The following is a 15,735-nucleotide window of genomic DNA, read 5'->3' on the forward strand; positions in this document are numbered from 1 at the left end:
TAGGAGGTTCAGAAATGTCAAACCAGCTAATCCTGTGTGGCAAAGGATTGGTGGTGATAATTTTTTGCCACACCTTCGATTTTGATGAAAGTATATCAGGAATAAAGTTTTTATTCTGTTTTTAATGGAACTGACTGTAGAGAGATCCAATCGTGATTTTCGGCAATACCAATAAACAACGAAAATGTTGATACATTTTAAGTATTGTGTAATGAATATGACCGATATATAGACAATGTGGTAAGATAACGTCTTGGCCGAAAGTTAAATGAAACCTTAATAAACAAACTTATATTACAAGTGAGACAACAATCCTTCATTACAACGATATAAACTGCTCAGATCTTTTTTTTTTTTTTTTTTTTTTTTTTTTTTTTTTTTTTTTTTTTTTTTACTCCGTGTGTGTGTGTGTGTCTTTCTCCCACTATACCTAATAAGTCCGCCCACCAAACGAACTCTAGAGCTTATTGGTGGAACTCTTTCTCCCCCCCCATCTCCCTCAGTAAACATTGATACCATGTAATTTTTCGAAGTCTCTCAAACGGTGTTACCAGGCAAACCTGTGTCCAACTGTACATATGACTTATCATTTGGAAAAGAATACTGTAGGGTAAACATCAATAACATCAAAGAGGGTGGTTTTAGAAGGGGTTGACAGAGAGAGAAAATGAGAGGGAGAGAAAATGAGACAGAGTAAACCGGTTTTTAGGGAGAAGAAAGAAGAAAAAAGACAGACAGACAGACAGACAGACAGACAGACAGAGTTGGTATTACTGAGAAGAAAGAGGATAAGAGACAGTGATTGTTGGCGAAAGAAAGAGAGTAAGATAAAGGAACGAGAGGGAGAGGAGGAAAGAGAGAGGGAGAGAGAGAAAGAATTATTATATATCATTATATATTATTATATATTATTATATATATTATATATATTATATTTATATATATATGTATATATATAAATACATTTATATGTATATATATATATATATATATATATATGTATATATATACATATATATATATATATATATATATATATATATATATATATATATATATATATATATATATGTGTGTGTGTGTGTGTGTGTGTGTGTGCGTGTGTGCGCGCTTGTGCATGTTGTGCATGTGTGTGTGTATGTGTTTACATCCGTATCAGATATTTTTATCATACATACATAGAAATTATACATTTAAATATATATGTATATATATATATATATATATATATTATAATATATATATATATATATATGGTGTGTGTGTGTGTGTGTGTGTGTGTGTGTGTGTGTGTGTATTTATAATAACCACAATGCCCTCTTTACTTCTCGCATCCTCCTCCGCAGTAAGAGTTCTAAATGCAAAAATTTAAAGCCATTCTGAGGTCCTTAGCAGATACATTTATCAGAGCTGGAATAGACCCATCTTCACCATCGTGGCCAGTCGGGTAATTGTTTAGATTGCTTTTTGGTCTTAACATTTTTGTTTCTTTCAACAGTTACGTTTAGAAAATAAATGTAGAAAAAAAGAAATGCATTTCTTATCGAAATTTTGGTTAGTCCCTACAAAACTGTTATTCATACGATCCATATTGATTTTATGGTCATATATTTAGTTTTTTTCTCCCTCTCTGGCGCGATAGCATCCTCTTCCTAAAGACACAAAGTTTACTGTAATAAATTTTCTCTTTGTTCCTTTCCTTCTAAAAAGCGCAATTTGAACTAGTGGTTGTTTTTCCCAGCTAAAACTTGGAGCGAAAGAAAATTAAAGTGGCTAATATACTTTCATTAGCATTTTTGATTCCCACATAATGACAGGTATATTTTTTTATAATTTCCTTGAAAATATTATCGAAAATTTTTTTAGGCGGATACACACACACACACACAAAAACACACACACACACAAACACACACACGCACACCCCACATATATATATATATATATATATATATATATATATATATATATATATATATATATATATATATATATATATATATATATATTTATATATATATATGTATGCATGTATTTATATGTGTGTGTGTGTAAACGTTTGTTTAATGGTTGTATCAACAGATTAGAAGTGCATGTTTCTGTACTGATTGTGTGGGGTGCGGACGTGTTGGAGGTCTCTCTCGCGTTTCTTCACAGAAAAGAAGGGTTTTTCGCCATTGGTGACTATACCTCTTATAGTAAGCAATGTGTTAATAGTGTCTCCACGTAATACCCGGCGTGTAAGCCGGAGAGTGTTGTGCAACGGCAGATATTCTAATATTCTTTCTGCTCCAATCAGTGCCTTAGAAATCTTTCAAATCACAGCTTCTCGAGGGCCTATTTGGTCCGGGAAATGGAAATGGGTTGGGTTAAAGAATGCAGTGTATGTGTTAGTGCTTGACCCCTCCCTTACCGCAAAAATGTCACCCGACCAACCTCCAACCGTTGCGCAAGTGATCCTGGCACCTACCGGTGCCTGTGCCCCATGCACGAGTTCCGTACTCGCGAACAATTGTCTTTTCTTTATTCAATACCAATCGAACCGTTCCGACGTCGAGTCCGCTATACAATCTGTCAGCGATGCCTTCTCCGATGAGGAAATCAACATTGCATATATGAAATGCAAAGATCTGATACCAGAGAGCATTCTCAAGGAGCGATCCGCGAAGAACTTGTCCTCTCACAAAAAAATATCGTATATCACTAAGTGGCTAAGGACCTGCTCGGTGGAAATATACGCCGATGACCCTTACAACCTGCCTCCAAAGGCCCTGCTGACCTAAGCCTACCTGCGTGTACCACACTGCAGAAAATGCCTTCAAAACAGCAAAATCTCTCTCAGAAATAATTGGAAAAAACTCTGAAAAAATTGAGGAGACAAATGATAATTTATCAAGAATCTGGGACGTGATCAAAGGACTACAGGAATCCATAATCAGCCTTAAAAAGGTGGAATCAAATAACCTCACACGGATCTGGGATGCGATCAAAGGAGTGCAGGGATCGATAGACAATCGCACAGATAGCCACCAGACTACTACGAATGCGGCATCCAGTTTTTCCTCGCCTCCCAGCAACACGGAAGTGCCCCGTTCCGAGGGGACTGTTGACCCCCACCAAACTCTTCTCCCTCCCCAGTGCCTCCGGTGGAAGATATATCCCCGGTGATGATTACTAGCCCTCGTAATCCTCCCCACCCTATCTCTCCCCCCAACCCCCCATCGTAGATGCAGATGAAACTGATCATGAGGGATCTGGCGGCTGGCAGATACAAACAAGCAAAAAGAAGAGAAGAACCTCCCGTTTGGCCGCTGGACCGGAGCCCAACATTCGTGTTTCACCTCGACCGACACCTGAGAAGAGATGCCACGTAGTAATTCACAATCTACGCTCATCGGTGACGCTGGATGCCATAGTGAAGAGAGTCAAGTTTTCTCACTGGCTCTGACCCACTCATCTCTCACGAACTCCCATGCAGGATTAAACATAAAGTGGCTTACAGGATTACCTGCCTATTTCAACACCTCGACGTTCTTAAAGGCGAGAATTCGGTCTAATATATTAGTTTCAAAGATACAAACTAATCCGGGATCAACCACCCCCACCCGGGGAACTTACTGACACTCCAACCAGGGTCATTTCCACGGCAAGTGCCAGTCAACCCCCACGGCGAGTGACTGCCCACTCCCCCTGGCTAACCCCCCACCCCCCATCCACCCAAATGATCAGCACATTCATCTCCCATCTTCGTGAGTAGCCATGGATACATTAAATATAATCTCTTGGAATATCTTTGGCCTCAAGCGGAACATTCCTCTTCTAAACATGTTCTGCAAAAACTTCAAAGCATTATTGCACTGCAAGAAACGCTCCTCTGGCCACATGACCTTGCCATATGCGATTCAATTCATGAAGACTTCAGAACCTTCTCGACTTCATCGATGGAAGTTACAGATCAAATCATAGCCGGTCGCCCGAAAAGGGGCCTTTCTTTCCTGTGGCACAAATCGTTAGACAATACGATAAATGTGATGACCTACAGGAGTGACAGATTGCTGGGGCTTCAAGTGACAGTAGGGAACTCGATTATCCTAATTATTAATGTTTATATGCCATGGGGAAAATACAATAATTTTTGATCATTACTGCATGATCCTAGGGGAATTACACAGTATTATTCATGATTCTCCTGCTGATCATATTTGTATAATCGGGGACCTTAATTCTCACCCCACAAAACAATTTTATAATGAACTTACTCGCTTCTGTCAAAAATCATGCTCTCCAAATTAGCGATGTAATGCTCCTCCCTCCCTCCTCTTATTCATATGTACATAATAGAGCGGACGCTATTACAACTTCCTGGCTGGACCACTGCATCACATCTCCACAACTTCATGATTCTATTATGACCTGCAATATTCGCTATGATCTTGCAACGGGGTACTCCGATCACATCCCATTACAGGTGTCATTCAGTACCCCAACCCTCCCTACCGTGAACCCCCTAACTGATCGACCACCAGCGGTAAACTGGGATTTTAAAAACCAACAGAAAACCAGAGACTTTAGGGCGACCACGGAAACCAGGTTGCGGTCAATAGTTCAACTGGCAGACGCCTTACTTTGTACTAACACAAATTGTAGAAATGACCACCACAAGAGGGATCTGAATGAATTCTATTCGAACATAATCTCCACTTTGCTTGCTTCAGGCAGGACTGCCTACAGATTTCGTCAAGGTAATTCTCGTAATATACCTGGATGGAATGACTTGGTTAAAGATCTGTATACATACTCACGAGAAATGTTTTTACTGTGGAGGCAAAATGGTAGCCCCAGGGAAGGGCACACTGCATTACTAATGAGACAGGCGAGAGCGCAGGTTCAAAACTTGCTCTTAAGCACTGCAGGTTAAATGAAAAACAACTAAGAGCCGATGCAATGTCTAGAAACTTAGAATCTGGTGATTATCCTCGTCTTTGGAAAGATATCCAGTCTTTAAATTCCAAAACTAAAAAGCTATCACAGAGAGTAGGGGAAGCAGTCGGAGACGAAGCTATTGCAAGTATGTGGGGTGATCACTTCAACAATATCCTGAATTGCATAAATGATCAAGATTCCCGAAGGGATGTAGATAACCTCCTTACTGACAACATTCAATTTCATTTTGCAGACCGTATTACGCCAGGTAACATCAGCGATGCCATAACAGCCTACCTAATAATAAATCGCCCGGCTGTGATGGTCCTCCTCGCAGAGGCCTTTAAACTCTGCCATCCGATAATTTACATTTTGCTAGCTGCCCTATTCAATGCGTGCATAATTCATTGGTTTCTTCCAGACTCCCTACTCTTAGTTCACTTGATACCATTAGTCAAAAACAAGCTAAAGGATGCAGCTGACCCTGGCAACTACCGGCCGATTGCAATCACAACGATCGCATCGAAGATACTTGAGTCTGTTCTTCTAGTTAGACTTCTCCCCTTCCTAGACACCACTGACAACCAGTTCGGGTTTAAAGCAAACCACTCAACCGACACCTGCATCTACTTACTGAAAGAATTGCTGAACTACTACCTATCATCAGCCTCTCCTATTTTCCTTTGTTTTGTAGATGTGAGAAAAGCATTTGACAGAGTAAACTACCTGAAGCTCTTCCTGAAGCTGCATAAAAGGGGCACACCCCTGTACCTAATTGGCATTTTACATTGCTGGTTCTCCACACAGCAATTCTGTGTCAAATGGGGTAACGTGTTATCTTACACCTTCGGCTCCCTAAACGGGCTCCGGCAAGGGGGCATTCTCTCTCCTTACCTGTTTAATACGTACACAGATGACTTGAATGTCAAACTGAACTCACTCCCAATCGGATGCACTGTCAATGAAACAACTATAAACAACCTCTGTTATGCCGACGATATGGTTCTGATTTCCCCATCAGTGCAAGGTCTCCAACGACTCATCGACACCTGCCGCCAATATGCAGAGGAATTTGATATAATCTACAACGAAACCAAGACCCAGTGCATGTCGCTGCTCCCGAGATTGCTTAAGCATATTGCAGAACCTCAAATTTTCCTCGGAAACCATCGGCTGGAATTTGTGCACGAATTTCCGTATTTGGGTCACATTATCACCGACGACCTAAAAGATACGGCAGACATTGAACAGAGGCGTCGTAAACTATGTGCAGCTGGCAACATGATTGCAAGGAGGTTTGCCTTCTGTCACCGAGACGTGAAACTGCTGCTATTCCGCTCGTACTGCTACAGTATCTATGGGTGTTCCCTCTGGACGAACTATACCCGAGAGACCATGAGACGCATCACTGTTGTGCACAATGACATTCTGAGACGCCTCACAAACACTCCCCGCTACCACTCCGCCACACAGATGTTCATTGAAAACCACCTGGACAATTTAAAAATCATTGTTAGGCGAACAATGTCCAGTCTGGTAACCCGAGTGAGAAACAGCAGCAACTCGCTCATACAAAGCATCCTAAGGAGTGAAGCAAGAAGAAGATCTAAATTTTGGGAAAGATGGGAAAATGAGGCCTTTGTTACACCCCTGAAAAGGACTTAATCTCTGTATTGGCAAGATGTCATCTGCAGTTTTTGTCATTATTTCATTTATTGTGATATTTTAATTTTCATTATTACTGTGATTCCTATCAAGTTAAAGTTTTATTTACATTTAATTTATGTATTAAGCCCTCTGGACCTGACTACTGTAACCACCTAAGGTCTCTAGTTGAAATTTGAGTTATATAATATGTGCACCAACTGGTTATTACTCGCAATGCATATTTTTTTTTTCTCACCAATATTATTACTGGTATTACCAGTATGATGATTACTAGCTTTTATGCTACCTCAGCTATATTATGGATAAGTGCCGATTATTCATTTTCTTTTTCTATTTTATCATATCTCATGTACCTAGATTGTGTATGTTACTGTCTGTATCTTGTATACTCAATGTATATGGCCCCGAGCTGAAATAAAACATATTATTATTATTATTATTATTATTATTATTATATATATATATATATATATATATATATATATATATATATATATATATATATATATATATATATATATATATATATATATAAATATTTACATATATAAATACACACACACACACACACACACATATATATATATGTATATATATATATATATATATATAATATATTATATATATATATATATATATATCTATATATATATATATATAATATATATATATATATACTGCTGATGTTTGGGGCAAACCAATAAACAAAGGTTTTGTAATGTGTGTGTGTAAACTTTTGTTTAATGGTTGTATAAACAGATTTTGATGTGTATGTTTCTACTATTTATGTAGTATGTATATATATATATATATATATATATATATATATATATATATATATATATATATATATATATATATATATATATATATATATATATATATATATATATATATATATATATATATATATATATATATATAAACATACACCGGTATGGCTACGTGCTGTCATAAGCACTACAGCACTACCTAGGTCGAGGTGGGTTAATGCTGGCTCCAAATCAGCGAATACCTGTAAGTCGCTGAAAGGTATTTGAGGGTGAGAGGCGGCATTAACTTATAGCCTCTTGGGGTGGTGGAGTGGGTAAAAGCTTCACTGACGCTTCCTGGATTTGTATGGTGACCTGGGTTCGCGCCTGAGTGCCGACAATTCTATTATCGCCTAATAAAAATTCCCATTCAGTTAAGCAAATATGAAAATATATTAATTCCGAGGTAGAGTGAATTAGATATTAAAGGACATTTATAGATCGATGTAAATATATATATATATATATATATATATATATATATATATATATATATATATATATATGTATACATATATATATATATATATATATATATATATATATATATATATATATATATATATATATATATATATATATATACTGCTGATGTTTGGAGCAATCCAATAAACAAAGGTTTTGTATTGATATACTTTTTATTTGGCAAGAAGTATCGATGTCGCTGCAAGCATTTAATGCAAATAACTGAAAGGTTATAAGTATATAAAAAGTCATGCGATGCGCATATAGGCCATATATGTTTGGTAGTAATATGTACCCATTAACCTTTATTCGCATGCAATTACTTTACATTCATAGACATTCCTTGTTAAAAGTAGTATGATACGAAGTCATAACCACTATTCTGGTATCTGTATAATTACATTCATATACGTTTATGGTAAAGTATGCCTTTTTATGTAACTATATTCATGTACGTTCCTTGCTAAACGTAGTGCGATACAAAGATATAAATATGTGGCCAAATGTGCCCACTAACCTGGTCGTGATCAGCAATATAGCTTAGCTCCAAATGAACGAAATTCAAATGCGTTTTATCCAGTGGTCAGAGAGCTCTCAATTGAAGCCCAATGACTGGCGCGGACTGAGCCAGTTAAATTCGGATGGTGCGGACGTACTAATCTCGTTCGAATCCTTTGTTGTTCCGGCGGTACAAAAGCATCACAACAAAATTTCACGGAGGAGTAACTTAGTCCGGCGTGTAAATAAACTTTTAATTCTCTGGGAGATTTCCCTTGGCACCAAACTGTGGAAATACCTGGACGCATCTCTTCAAATTATTTAATGGAGGTTCGTGTTACACCTCGATGTTATAAAACAGAATGATGTTTCTCTCCCGAGAGATAGAGAGGGGGATGCTATATAAATCTATTAACAACCGGACATATACTCTATGCCGACGTGTATAAGCTATACTTCACATTCTTAATAATTCCAATTATATTGCTAAATATTTTTTATGGCGATAAAAACAAAAAACAAAAAACAAAAGTTTTATATTAATTCCTTTTCGAAGATGGTCATTACGTCAATGACTGTTGGAAATACGGAGTTACAAATATTACGAGTATAACGTTCACAAATGTAAGTTCCTGTTCCTGTGTGTTTTTACTGAAGATGTAGAATATCTATATTAAAGCTTCCGTATTTCGAGGTGGATATGATCACAGTTATGCTAGTTACATAAGCAGCATTCGTAGTAGGAGGTATCAAAGATTGCTTTATATGGCTTCAAGTTCTATCCGAAGTACAGTGAAGTCCATATTTATGTGCAAATGTCACCTACCAGTAAAGAGTATGAAAATTAGTGATACAAATAATAACACTCTCTCTCTCTCTCTCTCCTCTCTCTCCTCACTCTCTCTCTCTCTCTCTCTCTCTCTCTCTATATATATATATATATATATATATATATATATATATATATATATATATATATATATATATATATATAAATATACTGGAAATTCCTCTCCCTAAATAGTTTTAAAAGAGCTCATCGCCATCAATATCTGATGCGTGATTAATTGTAGCAAGCAGCAGTCACACCGAAAATCTAGAGCTATTACTATTGCATTGGTTAGAAGCTGAGAGAGTTTTGGAATGGTCCCAGTAAGTAGAATTTTATCACATACAGCGTGACTTCTAACATTAACATCATAACATTTCGCGGTGATTGGCAGCATTCGAACTTCAAGTGAAAGTTCAATCAATTAAAGTGCAGAAGTTAGTATATCAAATGGAATTTCTCTGGACATAGTTCACTTAACGAATGAGAAAATTCCATGTATTTAGCATGGCTTCCAAGTAAGGAAGTATAATGAACGAGCCACTGAATTATTATAAGTAATATACATAGGGACAGGAACTAACAGCGTATTTCAGTAGGGCAAATAAACAGGGTTGCTCTTAATGAGGACAAATAAGCTAATGTTGATCAAAGGGTATTACAGATAGGACACATCGAAGGTCCTTGACTTCTTATTAGTGATATAACCTTTGTTATTATAGCTAAAAAATGTCGTCGTGGTTGTTCGTCAGGTAATTATACATCGTGTGTCACTCATCGACGAAATAATAATAATAATAATAATAATAATAATAATAATAATAATAATAATAATAATAATAATAATAATAATAATAATAATAAGATATAATAATATAATAACAACAATAATATATATATATATATATATATATATATATATATATATATATATATATATATATATATATATATATATATATATATATATGTATATATATATTTATATATGTGTATTTTTATATATATATATATATATATATATATATATATATATATATGGATATATATATATATATATATATATATATATATATATATAATATGTATATTATACATTACCAGATTAAATCCTCCAAAACAGAACAAAGGTGAAAATTTTGATTCTTGTTATTCAGTTATCCGGGAGCAGCCTCTGTTAATTCAAATGGCGAGAATATGCTAATCCTATTCAAATCCTTTCTTTTATATTTATATATATATATATATATATATATATATATATATATATATATATATATATATATATATAATCATACATATAACAAAAATGAAATTTGATCTTTAATGCAGTTATCCGGGAGCAGCCTCTATCCGGTAATTCTGATGGCGAGAATATGCTAATCCTACTCGAATCCTTTGTTTTCCAGCGGCAGGGGAAGTCTTCGCGGCAAAATTGAGTAGTAACTCAGTTCGTAGTGCAATCAAAGTTTTAATTATTAATTCATTTCACTGATGCAATATTGAGAAGCCACTGTGATGCCTTCTCTTGTCTCTCAGTATTTCGATTCATTATAATCTTTAGAATATAATTATTGTCTGAACTTATTTATTGTTTTTGCAGATAATAATTCAGAGAGAGAGAGAGAGAGAGAGAGAGAGAGAGAGAGAGAGAGAGAGAGAGAGAGAATTATATTCTAGATCCTATGTTAAATTAACCTTGTTACTATGTGTCTTACTCTTTCTGATATTAACTAAACGAATTAATATTAAAGATATTTTTATTACATAGTCTTTATCTTTTTATTTAGATCTCAGTCTATTCATTTGTTTTTTCCCCCTTTATTTTTATTTTCTTGCAATCTAGAATTAATAATTTGCAATCCCAGAGAGCAAGCAAATGCAAGAATCTTCTACAGTTTTCGGTTGACACAGAAATGAATGCACACTGGTAAGGGGGAAAAGACAACTGAATAAATAAAGAGGATTGTGAGGCAGTATTTTACTTAATTTAAAAGTGATAAATGCGCCAAAGCTTCTTCGGCGTACTGAGTTTTCTCTTAGCCGCGGTCCATGAAACTCACCGTGGTCCGGCGGTGGTCATGTTTTTGGTACCCATAGCACTGCCAGAAGTACGATTAAGGCGAATTTTGACCTCTAAATAAAATAAAAACTGCAGGGGCTAGAGGGCTGCAATTTGGTATGTTTGATGATTTGAGGGTGGATGATCAACATACCAGTTTGCAGCCCTCTAGCCTCAGTAGTTTTTGAGATCTAAGGGCGGACGGACGGACAAAGCTTGCTCAATAGTTTTCTTTTACAGAAAACTAAAGACACGGCGGTGGTTTTACACGTGTCTAAGTATAGGAAAGATCAACAAATGAAAAAAATTTAAATATGAGAAACGAGTTTAGCCATTAGATTATTTGTCAAGTGCGCCATCAGAATTATTTGTCTACGCCGGTTTTCCTTAAAAAAGATATATAAAATACAATAAAGCCAATTACATTACCATTATTACTTCCGACAACGAATTTGAGAGTTCTTTATATATTCCAATGCGTCCTCGTGTACAAGCGAGCGTTCTTGATAACTTACGAATGGGTGAACATAAGAGGTAATATTCCTAAGGATACGTTTTCGAGATTAGTTCAAAATGGGAGTTACTTGTCTCAGAGATGGTTTCATGGATTAGGATATGTTCAGAGTTTTAAAGATGACAGGTTGAATGAGAAATTACCAGTGAATGACATTACGATAAATGATTTTACTAAAAATGTTGGTGGAGAATTGTAATTGTTATGGTAGGTTTTATTTGTGCTTCTGCAGTTGTGCCAATAGCTTTCTTTTCACCGTCATCGCTTCTCTCAAAATTACTGGCATAATGGCCTTTCATAATGTTTATTAGAATTATATTTAATTTTCATTAAGTATAATATAAATATAATGTATATATATATCATATATATATATATATATATATATATATATATATATATATATATATATATATATATATATATATATATATATATATATATATATATATATATCCTTAAATCCACGGTAGAAAGGTGAGTGGAAAACTGGGAATTTGGAACAAGTACTTTCAAAGTATATTCTACACTTTCAAGTTCACATTGAATATAAAATCTCCGCCCTGGATTGTCCCTTGATCCTCTCTCCTCGTCTATTTTTGCTTAAAGAACACGCCGCCCAGATTAACAAACTGTAACCCCTTCCCCCTTTCTGTTTTTTGTATATAAAGTCTGTCAACTTCAGTGTGAATTTGAAAATGTAGAATATACTACGTGAGTACTTGCTCCAAGTCACGAAAGCATCAAATCTCTCTCTGTTCCATTTGGCTACACTTTCTCTTCCACCCTTCCTAAGTTATCAAGGACCGTCATCGCACGCATCCATTCGGGGAAACTATATTTTGTCGTCTGGTTTTCCCTCGTTCATTGATGACATAATACCCCCAAAAGATCTGCTCTTCCGGCGGAAGAACACGAGGTAGGGAAAGTCTGTGATCTTCAAGCTAGTTTTCACGGGATAATGAATCCGTTTTATACGCAAAATATTCAATGTCTTATGGGGATTATTATTTGTCTCCCTTCTCCGAAGAGAAATCAATGGTTCGTAGATTTCAGTAAAACTCACTGTAGTAGAATTCATTTGGGTTTTAAGTCTTTCTTGGTATAGTGATTTCATAAGATAAGCCTATTTTTTCATATAGAGAAGAAGAAAAATTAAATGGGCCTAATAAGACCTCTCTACGAAATCGTTTCGGAACGCTCATCTATATATATATATATATATATATATATATATATATATATATATATATATATATATATATATATATTACAGATATAGATATAGATCTATATCTATATCTATATTATATATATACACATTACACACATACAAACACACATACACACCATACACACACACACACATATATATATATGTATATATATATATATGATATATATATATATATATAATATATATATATATATATATATATATATATATATATATATATATATATATATATATAGATAGATAGATAGAGAGAGAGAGAGAGAGAGAGAGAGAGAGAGAGAGAGAGAGAGAGAGAGAACAGAGAGAAGAACAGTTAATCCTTTAATTTTACTTGTTCTCTATATAAAAAAGAAATAGGTTTATTTCATAAAATCATAATGCAAGGAAGGATTTAAAATCTCAATGATTTCTACCACGAATTTTACAATGAAATCTACGAACCATTGATTTCTCTTTGGAGACGGGAGACAAATAATCCCCTCAAGCTATTGAATATTTTGAGTATAAAAAGGATTTATTATCCCGTGAAAACTAGATTGAAGATCACAGAGCTTTCCCTACCTCATGTTCTTCCGCCGATACGACAGATCTTGACTAGATCTTTCCGGGATTATGTCATGCAGTGAATACGGCAATACAGACAGACGTGGTTCAGCTTCAGTGTCATCTGGAGGTAATAATAAAAGTTAGTTTCCTCGGACGGGAGTGAGCGAAAGGTCCTTGATAACTTAGGAAGGATGAAAGGGAAAGCGAAGCCAAATGGAACAGAGAGAGAGATTTGGTGGCGGTTCACTGTCTGTATTGCTTAACAGAACGCACCTCCTTGATATGCACTTTAAAGCATCAGTAGTTTCCCAAGTTATATTTCCTTTTTTCATTTGACTGAAGCGCCACTGATGAACGTAAACAATGGATGTAGAGTTGGTGTGATAATATTTTTCTATATTGCCTTGTCTCACTTATTAAAATACATTGAAACTTCTGCTTTCATTATGGGTTACTGAATCCATTACTTCCTTTGTCTGAGAGGCAAATTTACTTATTATATGTGAAGGGGCGCAGTGGCATTCCAGGCCTAGACGGAGGAGGTGTTCTTGGTTGAGTGTTAGAATCTTCTTGGAAATTACTGCAAAATTAATTCTGTTTTCGTGGGTGTGTATCTGCTATTCCGTATGTTTTGCAGGCTTAACAATTCTCAAATTAATTTCCTTCATCATTCAGGCTGCTGTTTGATTTCTACATGATTTAAATTCATATCATAAATAAATTTGCTTATGGTAGGTTTTTACAAGCTTAGCAAATTCAAATTAACTTCACTCATCATTCAGGCTGTTGTTTGATTTCTGCATGATTTAAATTCATATGATAAATAACTTTGCATACGGTAGCTTTTAGCTAACTTATTGCTACTCCTAAATTAATGGAACCTTTAGAGTAGCACTCTTGCAACAACAAAAAAATTGCTCAATCTCTTTTTGAATTTCTTGAAATTTTTACCTACCGCAAAGCTGTTATGATCTTTCCGAACGAAATATTTCAAATTAAACGTAATTCCATTCCCCGATTAAAATGTTTCAGCCCGGAAAATAGAAATGGTCGGAAAGCTCTCAATCGCATCCCGGTAATTGCTGCTGCCGGTTGCATCAGCTAATTCAAATGACGAGGACACACTGATCCTGCCCGAATCCTTTGTTGTCCAGTGGTACGGATGTGGTCATAACAAAACTTCACAGAGGAGGCGAAACTCGGTTCGTAGTGTAAACAAAGTTTTCAGTCGCTGGATCAGGGGAAACGTTATTGTTACAGTCCTCTGATCTAGTCTCTGCACGGATCTAACATTGTTACATATAGAATTCTGTCCAATAAATTATCATTATTATTATTTTTTTTTTTTTTTTATCTCAGTCCTCCAATTCGACTGGGTGGTATTTACAGTATGGGTCTCCGGGTTGCATCCTTCCTCCTTAGGATCCATCACTTCTTACTATGTGGGGGCCGTTTTCTAAGAATCACACCTCTTCTGCATGAGTCCTGGAGCTACTTCAGCCTCTAGTTTTTCTAGATTCCTTTTCAGGGATCTTGGGATCGTGCCTAGTGCTCCTATGATTATGGGTACAATTTCCACTGGCATATCCCATATCCTTCTTATTTCTATTTTCAGGTCTTGATACTTATCCATTTTTTTCCCTCTCTTTCTCTTCAACTCTGTGTCCCACGGTATTGCGACATCAATGAGTGATACTTCCTTCTTTGATTTTGTCAATCAACGTCACGTCTGGTCTATTTGCACGTATCACCCTATCCGTTCTGATACCATAGTCCAGAGGATTTTTGCCTGATCGTTTTCTATCACTCCCTCAGGTTGGTGCTCGTACCACTTATTACTGTAAGGTAGCTGATGTTTCATGCACAGGCTCCAGTGGAGGGCTTTTGCCACTGAATTATTATTATTATTTTTTTTCTTTTTTTTTTTGCTCTATCACAGTCCTCCAATTCGACTGGGTGGTATTTATAGTGTGGGGTTCCTGGTTGCATCCTTCCTCCTTAGGAGTCCATCACTTTTCTTACTATGTGTGCCGTTTCTAGGATTACACTCTTCTGCATGAGTCCTGGAGCTACTTCAGCCTCTAGTTTTTCTAGATTCCTTTTCAGGGATCTTGGGATCGTGCCTAGTGCTCCTATGATCATGGGTACGGTTTCCACTGGCATATCCCATATTTTTCTTAT

This window comes from Macrobrachium nipponense, chromosome 9, assembly GCF_015104395.2.
Source record: "Macrobrachium nipponense isolate FS-2020 chromosome 9, ASM1510439v2, whole genome shotgun sequence".
Taxonomy (NCBI): Eukaryota; Metazoa; Arthropoda; class Malacostraca; order Decapoda; family Palaemonidae; genus Macrobrachium; species Macrobrachium nipponense.